The sequence below is a fragment of the Mirounga angustirostris genome, unplaced genomic scaffold (assembly GCF_029215605.1).
Source record: "Mirounga angustirostris isolate CCGP_5_RB_7025 unplaced genomic scaffold, mMirAng1.0.hap1 SCAF_16, whole genome shotgun sequence".
NCBI classification, from domain to species: domain Eukaryota; kingdom Metazoa; phylum Chordata; class Mammalia; order Carnivora; family Phocidae; genus Mirounga; species Mirounga angustirostris.
In genome coordinates, this window is record NW_026991724.1 from 1,587,486 (window position 1) to 1,603,167 (window position 15,682).

General features: G+C 56.0%; 1 protein-coding gene across 11 annotated transcripts in view; it reads right to left on the bottom strand.

Moving 5' to 3' along the window:
- The window catches only part of BANP (BTG3 associated nuclear protein), a 131,761-nt gene that overhangs the window by 25,817 nt on the left and 90,262 nt on the right, over positions 1-15,682 (bottom strand). The window lies entirely within an intron of this gene.

The window sequence follows — 15,682 nt, forward strand, 5'->3', positions numbered from 1 at the left end:
CACCCCAGACCCTGCAGAGAAAACCCTCCCCCTGGGGCCTCCACGCAGGAGCTGGGAGCGTGACTGGACGGTGGCGCCGTTCTTCAGGTGGGGAGAGCGAGAGTCCCCAGGGAGACGAGCTTCTCGATGGGAAGAATCAAAGAAGAGATCAAACAGACCGCTCTGCCGATGGGGAGTTTCTTCACGAGGGAGGGGACGAGGGTGGGGATGCTGTCTCTCACCTGGATCCACGGAACAACATCAACCACCGGCTGAGGCGGACCCTGGGTCGCGTGGCCCAGCTGTCTCTGTGCTGGACCCACACAGCAGAGTCCGTGCTCACCCCGCGGACGGGATGACCAATGGAGGAGGAGTTCTGGAAGGTGAGACGGGTTTGAAAGCTCCCCAAAGCTCTAAGCAGCCTCTTGAAATATATAGGAGGCTGAGACACAATGTGTAGATTTGGACTTAATTTTAAACTGGTGAAGAATAAAACCTATTTACGTCAAATCTGAAATACAGAGCAGCAAAAATGAGGTCACAAGCCACTGTCACATGGATCAGTGTGGCACCCCAGGAGAACCCACAGAAAGAGCACGATCCATCCTTGCTCTGTTGGGAGGACGAGAGGCCAGCACATCCTCTCCCCGGCTCTAGAACCAGCAAGAAGTCTCAATGATGAGCTTCCAGCTTCCTCCCACTCACTTGACATGTGCAGCCTCTTCCCAACAGGCTCTGGAATATAGAAAAATCTAACAGGAATGCAGCGGGCTCCCAGGCCATCAGCCAGCAGCACCACCTCCCGAAGCCACCAGCCTGAGGTCGACCGGGGCATCTAGATGTGAATTCAAGGAGGAGCTTCTTCATGACAGAAAAACGAGGACTTGAGAGAGGGAAGCCCGTCCCAGGGACGCCCCAAATCACCCCTGGCCAGGAGGCCTACCCGCCCCAAATCTTCCTCCTACATTTTCACAGCAAGTGCCAAACACAAATTATCATTCTGAAGCCTCTGAACCCTCTGACACCAACACTCATGTGTTTCCCGGTTTCCATTTTGCGTGCTTTCATAAACCAAATCGCCAGAGTACACGGTCAGAAATGAGCACAAAAAGAAATCACGGGTAGACACAGACACCACTCCTCTGGGGCCGTTCCTCAGACCCGCAGGGAAAATGCCCCTCGAGCCGCCGTCCAGACCCTGCTCCTGTCAAGATGCTATGTGGCGAGCGGCAATAAAAGTGGTTTCTGCTGTCTGCTCTGGAGCTCGTTCCAGCATCGAGCACAAACCTCACACACAAAACCTAAAAAGTACAATAAAGCAGGAACGGAAGTCTGGAGATACTTGGTATTCATCCCCCATCACTCCAGATAAGGCAGCATTCCTGGGTACAAATCTTAACCATGTGTTTTAAAACCTTCCAGTAGACTGGGGCGGGATTAATAAATCAGCCAAAGTCAAATCCGGAGACCTCCAGTTTTTGCCACGGGTTCCAGGCCTCTGGCTTCTAGAAGCCGCGCATGGGGTGGGCGGGGAGCGGGTGAGACAGAACAGGAGGAAAATGAAAGGTCTGTATTGATTACACACGAGTGGGCCACACCCGCTTGGGGCAGGGAGGGGTGGCCCAGGGGCACCCCGCCTGCCGACCTGCACACTTCGGCTCCCTGTCCTGTGACCGTGCTCCCACAGCTCTGGTCGCTGCTTTAACTTAGAAAGCTCCCTGCACAGAACGAGAAAACTTCCCGTGGTGTTTGCCCTGCGTGGGTGAAAGAAAGGACTTCTGAAAGGGGCGAGGCCCTCTTCCTCGAGGTCACTTCAGCAAGAAGCACTCGTAAGGGCCTATGTTTTACGGAGCTCCAAGTGTCGGCTCCCGCGGGCTCCCACCCGGGGGGAAGCCGGACGCTGCCCCGAGGGGGTGCGAGCTTCACGCTCTCCCCTATGGGCGGCCCGCACCTGGTAAGAACGATAAGCAGCCCTCAGGCCTCGGGGGAAAGGCCGGGAAGGTGGCCGCCAGGCGCACCCAAGGGCAACACCTGAGTCCCCACATAAACGCGAACGGTTCCTCAGGTTGTAAACACGCACGGGCCCGCTGTTCACGCGGCCAGATATTCGCGGTGAGCTGCCAGCCAACGGCGTCTGCACGTTCTGCACACGGGGGGCCGTGGCCTCGATCAGCACAGCGTTTTTCTTCTACTCTGAGAAGAAAGGTTCAGAAATGGAGTTTTCTGCTGAGCAAGATGAACCACACGCCGGAGGAGGCCTCGTGAGTGACAGCGTCCCCCCTCTTGGCCAGGACGGTCTTCCGTCTCCAGACATCGTGCCAGACGCGACTCCATCCCCACGGCCCAGGCTCAGAGCACACTCGACTGCAGGCATCAGGAGGCCCTCCCCACGTGGCCCTTCATGTCCCGCACAAAGGACAGCGGTGAGCTCACGGGGCAGTGATGCCGCGATGAGGGGTGGGCGCAGGCGTCTGCCCGAGGCCCCACAGGTCACCTCACAGCAGCTTGCTCTGTCGTACGGAGCTATGCGCCCAACTGTGTCCCCCCAAATGTCCACGTCCTAACCTCCAGTACCTATAAATGTGGAACTAAGATCTGGGAGGATGAGATTAAGTTACGCAGCGGTCACACAGGAGTAGGATGGGCCCTAATCCAATGGCAACAGTCTTCCTAAGATAAGAAGACAGACATTTGGATAAGACATGGGAAGGGGAGGGTGACACGTGACCACAGAGGACAGGGTGGAGGGATGCGCCCACAGCCCAGGGATGCCTGGAGCTCCCCAGGAGCCAGGCAGATGCCCCCAGAGCCTCCAGAAGGAACGCAGCCCCGAGAACCTGGATTTGGGACGTCTGGCCTCCCGACCATGAGACCGCACATTTCTGCTGAAGCCATGCAGTGGGGGTCACCGATTTGGGGTGGTCTGCCGTAACCCCACACCCAGCCACCTGGTCAACTCTCTCGTTGACAGAGCTCAGGCCTTCTGCTCCCAGAGAACATCCTGCCGGATCCTCCCTTCTCCGTCACCCCTGTCGGCTGCTCACAGGCAGGTCCTCCAGGCGTGCTCTGAGCGCGGCCTTCTCCCCGGCCTGTTCCTCCACCACCGGGCCGTGCGCCCCCGGACGCCCTGACAGGTGTGGGGCTGGGTCCCGTCGGGTCCAGGCAGGCCCCGAACACAGCCCTCACAAAGGAGGGGCTGCCGGTGAGGCGCACAGGGAAGAACACGGCAGGCCCAGGCTGCCGAGAGCAGTGGGACCCTGGCAGGAGCTGCTCCCGCCGCTTAAAGACCATCCTGAGAAAGCTGCCAAAATGGAGACAAACAGTGACGGTCCCCTCAAAACCCAAATTCCAATTTTCTGTGAAGAACCGGCGTCTTCTGGACCAACTTCCAGTTCACGTGCAGGAGAAGGGGCGCGTCCTGCCCTGAGTCAGCAGGGGTCAAGGCTGACTGGACCCAACTCCCCCGGGAGCCTGCCCATCTGAGCTAGCGTCTCTGAAAATCCCACGCTGAGGGCTAAGAAACAGTAGGGTTACCGTCTGCTCCAAAGGAGTGGGGCAGAAGTGGCCACAAACACCTTCAGGCCCGAACCCCCGTCAGCACCCATGGCAGAGATCAGTCACAACACCCAAATCCTTTCCAGGGACAGACTGGGTGCTAGGGGAGGACTGTGTTGAAGCCCTAACTTCCAGGGTAAGTGTTTGGAGGTAAGGTCGGGGCAGGCGGTCCATGGGGCCTCCGCCCATGTGCACCAGGGAAGGCCGTGGGAGCACATCCCCAGCAAGGGGGTCCTCATGAGAACCCGGCATGCGGGCTTGCGACCAGGCCGACAGCCTCTAGGACTGCGAGAAACCAGGCAGTTTAGGCCGCCCGCGCACACAGAGGTGCACAGCGGACCAACATCCCTTTCCGCGCCCTCCCTCCCACAGGAGCAGCCGTCCCGTGCGCGGTGAAGGCACAGTCACAGGGACACAGACCCGCCTGGCCGAGGGGGACACTGCTGGTCTCGAGGGCACGGGGCACCCAAGGCAAGACTGATGGACTCGGGCATCAGACACGGGGCAAACGTGTCGCCTGGGTGTAGAGAACGTCCGCCAACTTTCTCCAAGTCAAACACCACTCGCAGAGCGACACCTCCCCGGCCAGGGGTGGGCTGCCTCTGGGCAGCAGCTGAGGGCCGCTGGAGAAGAGTCCACTGGTGACCGCACACAGCCTGGTCGTGCTGCCACTGGGCCCCAACAACGGGAAGCCACCCGCACAAATGACCAGGTGGCGGGAGGGCAAATTTCCTCCTGAAGGCGAGTCCACACAGCTGAGCTGGGCCAGGGCACGGGGGTGGATCCGCAGCAGGAAGACGTGGAGCTCAGGCTCCCTCCCCCTGCACCCCTGCCCTGGCCAAACCCACAGGGAGCCGGAGAGAGCAGCCCATGGACAGGCACGTCTTCGTCGCGCTCAGCCACGGCACGTCCTCTCCAGAGTGCTGTGGGCGGCCACAAGGATCAGGATCATATGTGGCATTTCGGTCACCCCAAGAGCCCCGCAGTCATCGTTCTGCCGACACGGGAGCAGGACCGTCAGAGCAGGGAGCCTGCAGGGAGGAGTGGGACTGGCCGGGGTCCTGGGGCCTCAGCCCAAGGCTGCAGCGCTGGGCACTTGGCAGAGACGTCATCTTGTTATCATTAGTTCCACGCTGCCAGGGAGGGAAGGGAGCTTCAGAGGCTAACTTCTGAGCGGGGACCACAGGCCAGTAAAAACACAAGCGGACAGAAGCAGCACCGAGCACAGCTGTGCCAACTCCGGCCCGGCTACCTCCCAGCACGGGCCGGAGCCGACCACGGGCGGTGAGGGGTCGGGGACAGTGAGGAGGATGACCACACACCGGCCACGGGGCTCCCAACAGCGAGGGAGTCTGTGTAGGCGATGCCCTTGCCACCTGGGCCTTCACAGTGAGGAGACAGCCTCAAGCCTCCGGTGTCTCTTGGGCCGATCGTCTCCTGGCAGAACTCCCGCGGATCACCGACGGCTTCCCCCTTGGGTGCCAACGAAGCGCCATCCCGGACAGAAAAGAAACCTCTCAAAAAGACTCGCCTGCTGCTGACACCACGAAGGCCTCGTTCTAAGGAGGCAAGGCTCCCCGTCCTCCTTCCGCAAACCTCCCGCTCCCCGGGCCCCTCGCAGAACCTCATCGAGACACCTGCACGCGACAGGCCCACCAGTGGCCGGCTGCTGGCCGCCTGCGTCTGGGCGTGCGGCCTAGGAGGTGTCCCTCTGCCGGCGCCACTCCTGGGAGGGCACGTGGGCGCTGACAGGCGGGGCGCCTATCGCTGGACTGCTGGCCACATCGTCACTCTCCTAAAGGCTCCCATCGTAAAATCACGCGTGTGCGGGCACCCTCACCACGCTCCAACTACAACGCCAAACTCGGAGCTCGGGCCAACCGGCAACGCCGGACACAGGACTGTCCCTAATTCCAAGCGCACAGCGTCGAGTGCTTTGCGGACATCTGATGACACAAACCTCAAGAGAGAAGCGCTGCGGAAGGCAAACGCACTAGCTCAGAGGAGATGAAGCAGCAGAACATTAAAAATCAGTCTGGGCCACTTTACAAGCTTTTTGTTTGTTTTACTTTGGGAGTCAACATGAAACAATGGCCTGAATTTTTAAAAATAAGTGACTGTATTTGTTCACATGTGGAGATAATCTCGAGATTATTTTTCTACCTGTCACGTATGTTGCGCACAAAGCAGCGATCGTCCAGTGTGCTCATCGCCCCTCGGCCTCCCTCCTGCATGCGCACGCACACCAGATGGTCTCAGATCCTCTACGCTCTTTCCAGCCCAAACCCCGTGGCATTCCCACGTCTTCGTCTGTGGACCACAAAGCCTTCGAGGCAAGATAAAGAAGGCAGGGTATTTCACCCAGTATTTCCAAGTGTTTCCCTTATCAGCTGTGTGAGAGGCAACAAGGAACCTTTCTGGCTGCTCAGAACAGGGTGGAAACCATCCAGATTCTGCGATCTGTTACTGGGTCAGAGACTGATCTCTGCTCTTGCATTGTCTTCATGTTGGCATTCACATGGTTCTGCTACGGACTGTCGCAAATTTCTAGACTTCAACCCTTACAGGGTCCAGAACGGAGCTTCATTCCCGGAGGTGCACACGCAGACACAGCACTGTGGGGTCCCGTCTGCCGTGCCCTCTGTCGGTGGGAAAACCGTACCATCACAGGCTCCCGACGTGGGAGAGGGACCTTCATTCCCACTGTCCTTCAGGTTCCAAGATCAGCAGGTGAGTTAAACCACGCAGGATGCTCTAAGTCACTCACCACACCATTAAACAGCAGCTTACTTTGTTAACCAGGCTTCCCGGTCAGAATGGACCTAGGATTTCTAAAGATTCCTCATGAGATCACAAATGAACTGAATACTCGGTGGTGCACCCCTGAAGCAGGTAAAAAAAGTGGAAGTCGCACTGTGCTTGAGAACTTGTTTTCTGCGGTAATTCTGTCCCGTGATGGCTCAAGGGCTCCATGTACTTCACTTGGGCTCCTTCCTGCATCTTATCCATCAGGACTCGGCACACGGCGCGCCTCTCACCACCTCATTGGCCAGCGGGTGGGTCCTAGTGGCCCTGCTTCCTCCCTGCTCTGCATCCCGAGGCACGACCATGTGTTTCCAAGGCCTCCAGGCCCTGAAGACCCACACAGCCCGACGGCAGCCCTCTCGGCCCCGAGCCCCTGGCTACCGTCCCCTTTGCAGGGTAAGCCCAGAGTCCACGGGGAGGGCAGGGGAACAGACTGGGGTTTTAGGCAAAGGGGGCCCGTCAGAGTGCCTGAGTCTGCACAGAGAAGTGCTGGGTGTGATCAGAATAGGGATGAAATGTCCTAACAGGTGTCCCTCTTTCGTAACCCCCCACCCCTTTGACAAGGAAGTAGTGAAACCTCTGTGCGATGACAAGCTAGAAATTCTCCACAAGCTAGAAATTCCGAAATCCCGCTCCTGGGGCAGCAGACACCACCTACTGGGATGGCTCCTGGAAGAGAATTCTCGGGTGTCAAGAACCCTTTACACGCTCCTTAGCCGTTCTGCCTCCTCAGCCCAACCGCCCGACACATTGGCATATGGGCCACGGGCTCTGGCTGCCCACCCGGTCTCGGGGACGTCTGCGCCCACGACGCCGCAGGCCTGCTTGCCAGAGACGCAGACACAGTTAAAAGATCACGACATGGGGCGCCTGGGTGGCTCAGTTGTTGAGCATCTGCCTTCAGCTCAGGTCATGGTCCCAGGGTCCTGGGATCGAGCCCCACATCGGGGTCCCTGCTCAGCAGGAAGACTGCTTCTCCCTCCCCCACTCCCCCTGCTTGTGTTCCCTCTCTCGCTGTCTCTCTCTGTCAAATAAATTAAAAAAATCTTTACAAAAAAATAAAGAAGAAAGAATACAATAGAATAAAACCAGGTCTGGGTTGGTGGAAATATAAAATGGTGCCATTGCTGTGGAAAACTCTTTTAGAGATCCTCAAAAAATTAAACAGAGGCGCCTGGGTGGCTCAGTCGTTAAGCGTCTGCCTTCGGCTCAGGTCATGGTCCCAGGGTCCTGGGATCGAGCCCCGCATCGGGCTCCCTGCTCCGCGGGAGGCCTGCTTCTCCCTCTCCCACTCCCCCTGCTTGTGTTCCCTCTCTCGCTGTCTCTCTCTGTCAAATAAATAAATAAAATCTTAAAAAAAAAAAAAAAAAAGATCGCGACAGAGCAGCCCAAGGAAATCACCACACCTCCCTGACACAGACAAATTTCAACTTGGATCCCACCAAAAAGGAATTACTCAGAAGTCACAGCTTTTCAGCTTACTGAGCTGTAAGTTTTCAGTATATTTCCAGGCAGTTACTCATGATTAAAGTTATCAGCGAATATATGGCTCCATTTCTAAATGCCTTAAAAACGGAAGAATGTTTTCAAAATGGCTTGCACTTGTGTCTCTTACAACTAGGAGCTAATTTGCAATAATTATTACTGTATTCATTCATCATCATCATAATGTGATCCTACACTGGCTTCTGTAAGGAACAGAAATGAATAAAATTTGTGGACCTAATGGTATTAGAAACGATTCAACCTTTTACAACATACTTGAAAACGATTTCAAGGCTTGCCCTAGATCTGAAGACCCCTCCCCTTGACTGTATGCAGTCAGGAGACTCGGACGTGAGATCCGCCCAAAGGGGCTCACGACCAGCCCACAGTGTGTCCAGACAGTGGGGAGCACCTTTGGGGCACCACAAAGCTCCTTCAGCCTCGACCACCCGGGAGCCCTGTCAAAGACGACACCATTTCAGCTCCGCAAAATTCTGGAAACATACGTGTGCGTCACCAGTTCATGCCACTTCTCTCGAGAACAAGTCGTAACATCCTGGCCCCCGGCCCAAACCAGTGCCCGGCATGGAACAGCCCGGTCCGTGGCCACCACAGGGAAACACGACAGGCCTACCGTAACGCCGGCAGCACCAACTTGCTGTCGGCAAGCTCAGAGACGCAGACGCTCCGGAACACGTCCCTGGGCGTTCCGTGCCCACCAGCACCAGCCCGTGTGGCTTCATACAACAAGCTTCTGCTGGGGACCAAAGCGCTTCCAGAAGAACCGGGGCCAGCGGCAGGGAGCACAGCGGCCCCCTCGGTCCCGTCCAGGCCAGCCGCCCCACACAGGCTCACGGACCCGCAGCACGGTGCTAGCTTGGGGCTGACGAGGCGGCCAGGCTAACTCAGTCCGGCGACAGGAGATGCACACCGGTTTTTGTGACTTTTCTAGGATGTTTTTGGAACTCATTAACACCAAGCCCATTCTGCTCTGGCCTTTATGGCTGAAATTCTATTTTCCATCGTCTCTAGTTAGGGAAGGCTCTTCCATAAGGGATTAATTCCCTGAACTACGTAGGTCCTCCAAGATTTCTGTTTGTGTTTGGCACGCAACACAGAACCGTATTTTCTGAACGGAACGTTTTTATTAGAAGTGAAGCGACACAGTGAGGCGGAGACTGTCCTGTCTGCTGTTCTAAGGCAAACCATCCACAGTGGCCTGTGGCTGCCCAGGAACACAACCCCTTTTACCGCCACAGATAAAGGCCCCCGACGCACACACACCACACTCTCCACACGTACGCCCTCTTCCTTCTCACCCACTCCAAAAAAAGTTGTGCACATAGAATGTCGGATACTTCTCTCTTCTAATCTCTTCCCCAGCTGGGTTTAGAAGGCCCCACTTCACAGAAAAAAATCTGAAAGCTACTGAAATTTATTTTCCAGTATAAGGAGAAAGACAAATGCCAAAGAAGTCAGGAGAGGTTTAAGAGTTTAGAGAACGCCAGGCTCTTGTTAGCTGGATCTCGGTAAAGTCACCTCACAAACACACAATGAGAGCAGCCTGGATTTCCTGCTGTGTCGCCAACTCTGTTTAACACAAATGACCTGTGTGCCCGGTGCGTCCGTCATGACAGAGGCGGGCTTACCAGAACACACACAACTCTCCAGGGGCTCACGCGAACGGATGATGTTTAGCTGACAGACCCACGTAAACTCTTCTCACGCACATCTCAGAACATCAGCTACGGCTACTAAAAACAAGAGTATCACGACACACGTCTCGTGGAAACAGCACTAAACCATCCTGTGATTCATGCTCTAAGCATCATAACTAAAGCCCAAGTCTTCAAAGATTTCCCACGTGGCCAAAAGTCTCCCACACAGAGAAATAACGGACTCAGATTTGAATGTTTCAGTAGATAGGAGACTGCCTAGCAACAGAGTTTGGTACAAAGTCAGTGTTTTACCTTCCTAAATCTGAATCCGCTGGATCCAAGTCCTATGCCGCGCACACAGCCGGGGTCAGGAAGCAGCCCAGTGCACCTGCGCCCACCGAATGCACACCGTAACTGGAAACGGCTCCCACGATTGCCCCTTCCTTCCCTCAGAGCTTCCATAAGTCCCCCTGCCCCCGACAGAAACCAGGGGAGCCTTGCGGCTGCCGTTTCAGGGGCACCAGAAAGAAGCCGCTGAGCCGAGGGGACAGAGGAGAACACAGCTCAAGACAGTCAAACCCCTCTCGATCCCGGGGTAGTACAGCGGTGGTGGAGAGGGTGATCTAGAGAGCCGGAGTCCGTGTGTGGCTCCCGGAGTCACGGGATCCATCCCGGCTTTACCTCCCAGCACAGCCCAGGAAAAGCTACTGGCTCCTATCCCCACATGTACAGATACCAACACTCCCCTCGTTCCTGAACTTCTCCCATCTCCTCCCCAGGAATGCCACAGGAGTGGTTACGATCTAGGAGGAAGCACGGGTCCAGCTCCAGGTGGGGGGGCCCGAGCCCTGCAGGCAGAAGGCCAGCTCCTCATGGTGCTTTGGAGGGCAAGGCACAGTCAGCTCTCAAAAATTAGGTAATCTCTGCACGATGGGAACCCTGCTACATGATGTTCAAGGTTAAAGCGACCCCTAACTTCTCGTTCTTGGTTGTGTCTTGATCTTTAACAACAGCATGGTAATAACTGTAAGAAACTAGGTGCCCGTCCTTGGGTGCTGAAGAGCCCCGTGAGCAGAGGGGAGCCGTGGCCATCGTACTCCAAGGGGGACTGGCGGTCAGCCAGTGGCAGCGGCCAACTACCCAAAAACAGACTACTTCTGGAGCATTATTTCTAGTCCCATGAATACATGTTTAGGTCTTTGCTTTGTTTTCTTAAACTCCCAAAGAACTGACATGAATGGAATGAAAAGATATCTCAGAAATGGTATAAATGTGAATTTTAAAAATCTAGACTTTCTAAATGCAGAAAAGAAATATTTAGGTCTTCCAGCAGTTCAGTAATTATTTCACGATGTATAATTACAAAAATGCATCCGACTTTCATCATCAGCCAAGCCGTCCCAACAAAGCACACCGTTCACAAATCGCTTGGAGTTTCTCAACGTGGATTTGTGCCACATGGGTGGGCTGCCCTCTGCCTGAGGTCAGGACCCTGGTGTTGACAGACCCACCCCCAGCCCACCTGGCCCAACAGGGAGGGTCACTGCTGGGGCTTGCAGCGTGTTGTGTGGGTCACGCAGTCAGCCAGCGTCTCCATAAAAACACTCAGGCGCTCTCCACGCAGTGCTGCCCCCGCCTTAGAGTGACCAAGGTCCCTGCATCCCACGCTCCCTGAAGGCCCGCGGTGCGTGTGGGCAGAGCCCCTCCGTGTACACAGCGCGGACCCTGCCTTGAAGGAGCTCACAGTCCAGCCACACCGGGCGTAGAGTGGATGCCACGGGATGCTGTGACCCTCCGTGCAGACATCCTCTACCTCCTCCTCGCCAGCTCCGGACTGCGGCACAGACATTCCGCACCAGCCGTCAGAGAAAGCAGGGTCATCACAGGAGTTGGCAGGCCTACAGCCTCGGTTCTCAAACGCTGCTTACTTCCCATCTTGGAGCCCTGCCACCGTGCTGTGAGGCCCGGGGCCACAAGGGGACCCTGCACAGAGGAGGACCAAAGGGCCTGGGTGGACAGCCTCACTGAGCCCCCGGCCACGGGCCAGTCCAGCTCCAGCCCGGGAGCAGCCCCCCAACAGGGCAGCCTGCTCGGACTCCAGATGACCCCAGTGAGGCCACTTAGTGCCGAACCCCCACCCGCCGCACCCAATAAAACCACAGAGTCATGAGAGATAATGACCAGTGGTGGTCATCAGCCCTAAGTTTTGGGGTGGCGTGTGGCAAAGCAAGAGTGACGCTTCAACTCCTCACACAAAGAAGTGTCCCCCTGCCTACCTCTACCAGCGTCCCCGTCCCCCTACCTACAGCTCTACCGTAAGGTTTTCGGCGCCTGCAACTTAGCGCCAAATAGTTCAAAGTACAACAGACACACACACGCTCTTACCCAAACTTGTGGATTTCTGCTTATTTGTACTTCCATACAGCTGAACCACGACTCACTAGTGACTGGTTCTAATTCAGGCAGAATGAGAACCAGACTCTCCTGGACTGCCAACACCAATTAATGTCGGCAGTTTTTAGGGATCCAGTCCCTTCCTGCCCAACCATCACTCCCACTTACAGACCAGTTCCCCTGGTCACTCAAATGCTCAAGCGACCCTCAAGGAGTGGATGTCTCAAGAGCAGTAGGTACACTAAATGCCTATATTTAACTGCCTTTATCCCTGTTGCTCATGCCTTAAATATCTGCACAAACCCACTAGACAAGATTTGCATTCTTGTTAACGGGACTGCACCGCGTTGCTGCAAAGACCCCGTTCTCTCCTACGCAGCGTTCTTGGGCTGAGCAGCATTACAGAATGCTCTAATTAAAACAACACACTTCCTAGGCCTTATGCAATCTAAACCCCCCAGAAAACAACTATCTTTAGAGAAAGAAGAGGAAACAAATAAAGCATTTTCGTTTTAGCCACGTAATGAGTTACAGGAGACGTCTGGTCTTGAAGTGAAGTCTCATGACTGGGAGCTCCGTGTCTCGAGCGCGTGACCTCAGAGCCCCCTTGCTTCCACGGTGGTGCCAAACCGGGCCCGTCTCCCTGCGGACCCCAGCAGCCCCTGCTACCGAGCAGGGCCCGCCGTGGGCGTCACACCACCGTCGGCCCCGCACGTCACAAGGATGCAAATCTAATACCTTACACTTGCACATCACACCTGGTTTTGTGGAAGCCAATCTGACGGAATATATTCAGAATAAACATCCTTCCTCTCTGGCCACTTCTTTCCCCCACTACTCACACTGAACCTCTCTGCGTGAAGTCTGTACCTTCACGTTTAATTCTATGACTGCATCACCATCTCTTAAACTGAGGCTAATTATGTAGTTGTTCTTCCAACTGATTAGATAAATGTGAAAAATTATTGTGAGCTGGCAAGCCTTCGTCCCATAAAATTAATCAGAACCAAAGCACGTACCATACCGTGCCCCTTGCTATCTAAACCCTGAGTGTCCACATAGTCCCTACAAAGACTTGCCAAGGTTTTTATTCAAAATTCACCACTCAAATTGTAAACAAATTCGGTCAACTGGTGTTGCATGTGATTTCTGAGAGGCTGGGGCCATGATTACTGAGCTCGCCCACAGCTCTCCCCGCCGTCCTAAGGGTCAGCCCCTTGAGTCCAGTGTTTGCTTCTGCCAGCACCTGGGGACACTGCGGACTGGGGTCAAATCTAGACAGTAGCCTTAAAATCATGTCACTACCGTACAGAGTCGTAGCCGCATACAGAGCAGGCATGGCTCAGCCCGACACGTGAGCGGATGACCATGAAGGCACCACACAGTGGCAGTCCGTCCAAGAAGCGCACCAGCATCCGGGCACCGGGGCCTGACGGCTCTGACCGAAGCAGAAGTCCTCTGGGGACATAACACTGACCTGAGGGCACGTCTCCGGGAAGCCGGGAGCCTGGGAGGGGCTGGAATGCACCATCACTGTCCCCACTTGGGGTATCGGCCCAGAGCGCAACACGCACGTGCTCGGGCGTCTCACGAGGGCCGGACTCTGACTCACACCACAGGGTGCTTATCTCTGGGCTCTAACAAGGGTTCAGAGAGCACAGAGGTGCCCCGGGCTTCCCTTTACCAGACTCCATGATGCACAGCGCCAGGTCTACCTGGCCCACAGGTGAGTGGCAGGAGGGCCGCATAGGACAGAGCAGCCCCACCCCTCCTCTGAGAGGAATGCAGCCTATTCCTGCCCTTCCTACCTGAGAAAGCACTTCGGGCAAACTGCCCGTGAGTTCCCCCAAGGAGGCTAGGGTCCCTGGAGTCCAAGGCTGAGTCCTGACCTAGTGTACTTTGTGGGGACTGAGTGTGGCAGGCCCCCCTTTTGAGACTCACATTCAAATCTTAAAAGTAGGACCTCTTGTTCCAATGATCCTGTCTTCCCAAAGAAGAGTGTGAAGTCCACATCCACAAAGCACCTCGGGACGCCCACCTCCAAGTCAGGAAACCTGGGCCCCTCTGCCGCCCGCACACCTGCTCACGGGAAGGGCGCTGCCGTCGAAAGCCAGCGTCAGAACAGCATCTTCTCTCCCGAATCCAGAGCCCGCACATCGTCCCTCGGCCCCACGGAACAGCCAGCCTCAGGTGGCTCATGGGCCACAGAACTGTCAGGCTGACACAGCCCTGAAGGCAAAGAGGCTGCTAGACGGTGAAACACAAGCAGCTCTGGGACGGCAGAGGCCAGAACGTAGGGCCTGTACCAGGAGAAGTTTCGGTGAAAGAACAGACATTGCGTTACAGAAACACAAGGCGCAGTCTACCGAGATTTAAGAGTTACTCCCAAAGCGCTTTCAACTGCATCATTCCTAATTAATGCACACAACTGGGCCAAACTCTAATCCTGTATTATTCATCAAACACGTTTTTTTGAAAATGTCTGGTCAAGGTTAAAACGTCTACACAACTTTATGAGCCTCTCCCGTGTATGAAGGGGCAAGGCTGAGCAAGCGCGGAGTTCAGCCCCAGCCAGACTTCACGCCGTGGCCTCAGTGACTGGCGTCTGTGCCCGAGCTGGGATGCCCAGGAACATGCACACGACGCCTCGGGCCTTCCAGCCCCCGCTGTGTTAACAGCTCCCTGAGATGACTGAAACGTGTGTGTGTCCAGCACTTCTCTAACAAAACAATAAGTCATTTTTTTTTTTTAAGATTTTATTTATTTATTTGACAGAGACAGAGACAGCGAGAGCAGGAACACAAGCAGGGTGAGTGGGAGAGGGAGAAGCAGGCCTCCCGCCGAGCAGGGAGCCCGATGCGGGGCTCGATCCCAGGACCCTGGGATCATGACCTGAGCCGAAGGCAGTCGCCCAACCAACTGAGCCACCCAGGTGCCCACTAAGTCATTTTTAAAAGCTGAATTTCTAAAGCTAGCTTCCTCTACATTGATTAGGCTCAGATGACCTCCCTTCTTTAAAAGGTTCATTCGTGGTGTTAATTTTAACGAGAAATGGCATCTATCCTAATTAATTAATGCTTTAAGTAAAAGCTTTCCCAGTGATGCCTGAGTCTCGCACATACACAGGCACACACAGTAAAACTGAAGGCCGTCCTCTGCCAGACCCCACAGGAAGATCTTCCCGGGCCTGCAGGCAGGGAGCTCGGGACACAGAAGACGCACTGTGTCCTAGGTACGGAGGGTCCACGCTTCCTTGCTCAGCCCCGACCCAGCACTCCGACACCATGCCTGTGGGGCCAGGGTCGGGTTTGGCAAACGCGCCCACTCTCCCAGCCGTGGGGACAACAAGCACCGTCACAGGCCACGCAGGCACCGGCGCCGAGCACTGGGCCGACTGCTCCTGGTGAGGACGCGGCTCTCCCGAAGCAGGTGCTCCTGCCGTTCCCACCCTGGCAATGAGGCCAAGGAAGTGCAGTCACTTCCCCAACGCAACCCGCTGACGGAGCGGCAGCCCGAGGCTTGGGCCCGGGCTGCAACCCTCCCGGCGCCCCCTGCCCCACCCGGCAGTGCTCCACTCCAAAGCCAGGCCCTCCCCGCCGCGCCAAAATCAGTCTCTTGGGAGGCTGCACACAGCGACACACCGGGGAGACCAGGGGGGTGAGCCCATGGGGTGCCGCACCTCCAGCTCAGCCTGCCCTCTGCTCTCCCTGCCCATCCTGAGCTGGGGTGCCTAGCGGCACATGGCTGACTTGGGGGGAAGGGGTGCCCTACAACCACTAGTTTTCTCTGACAGGGAGCTCGTGGGA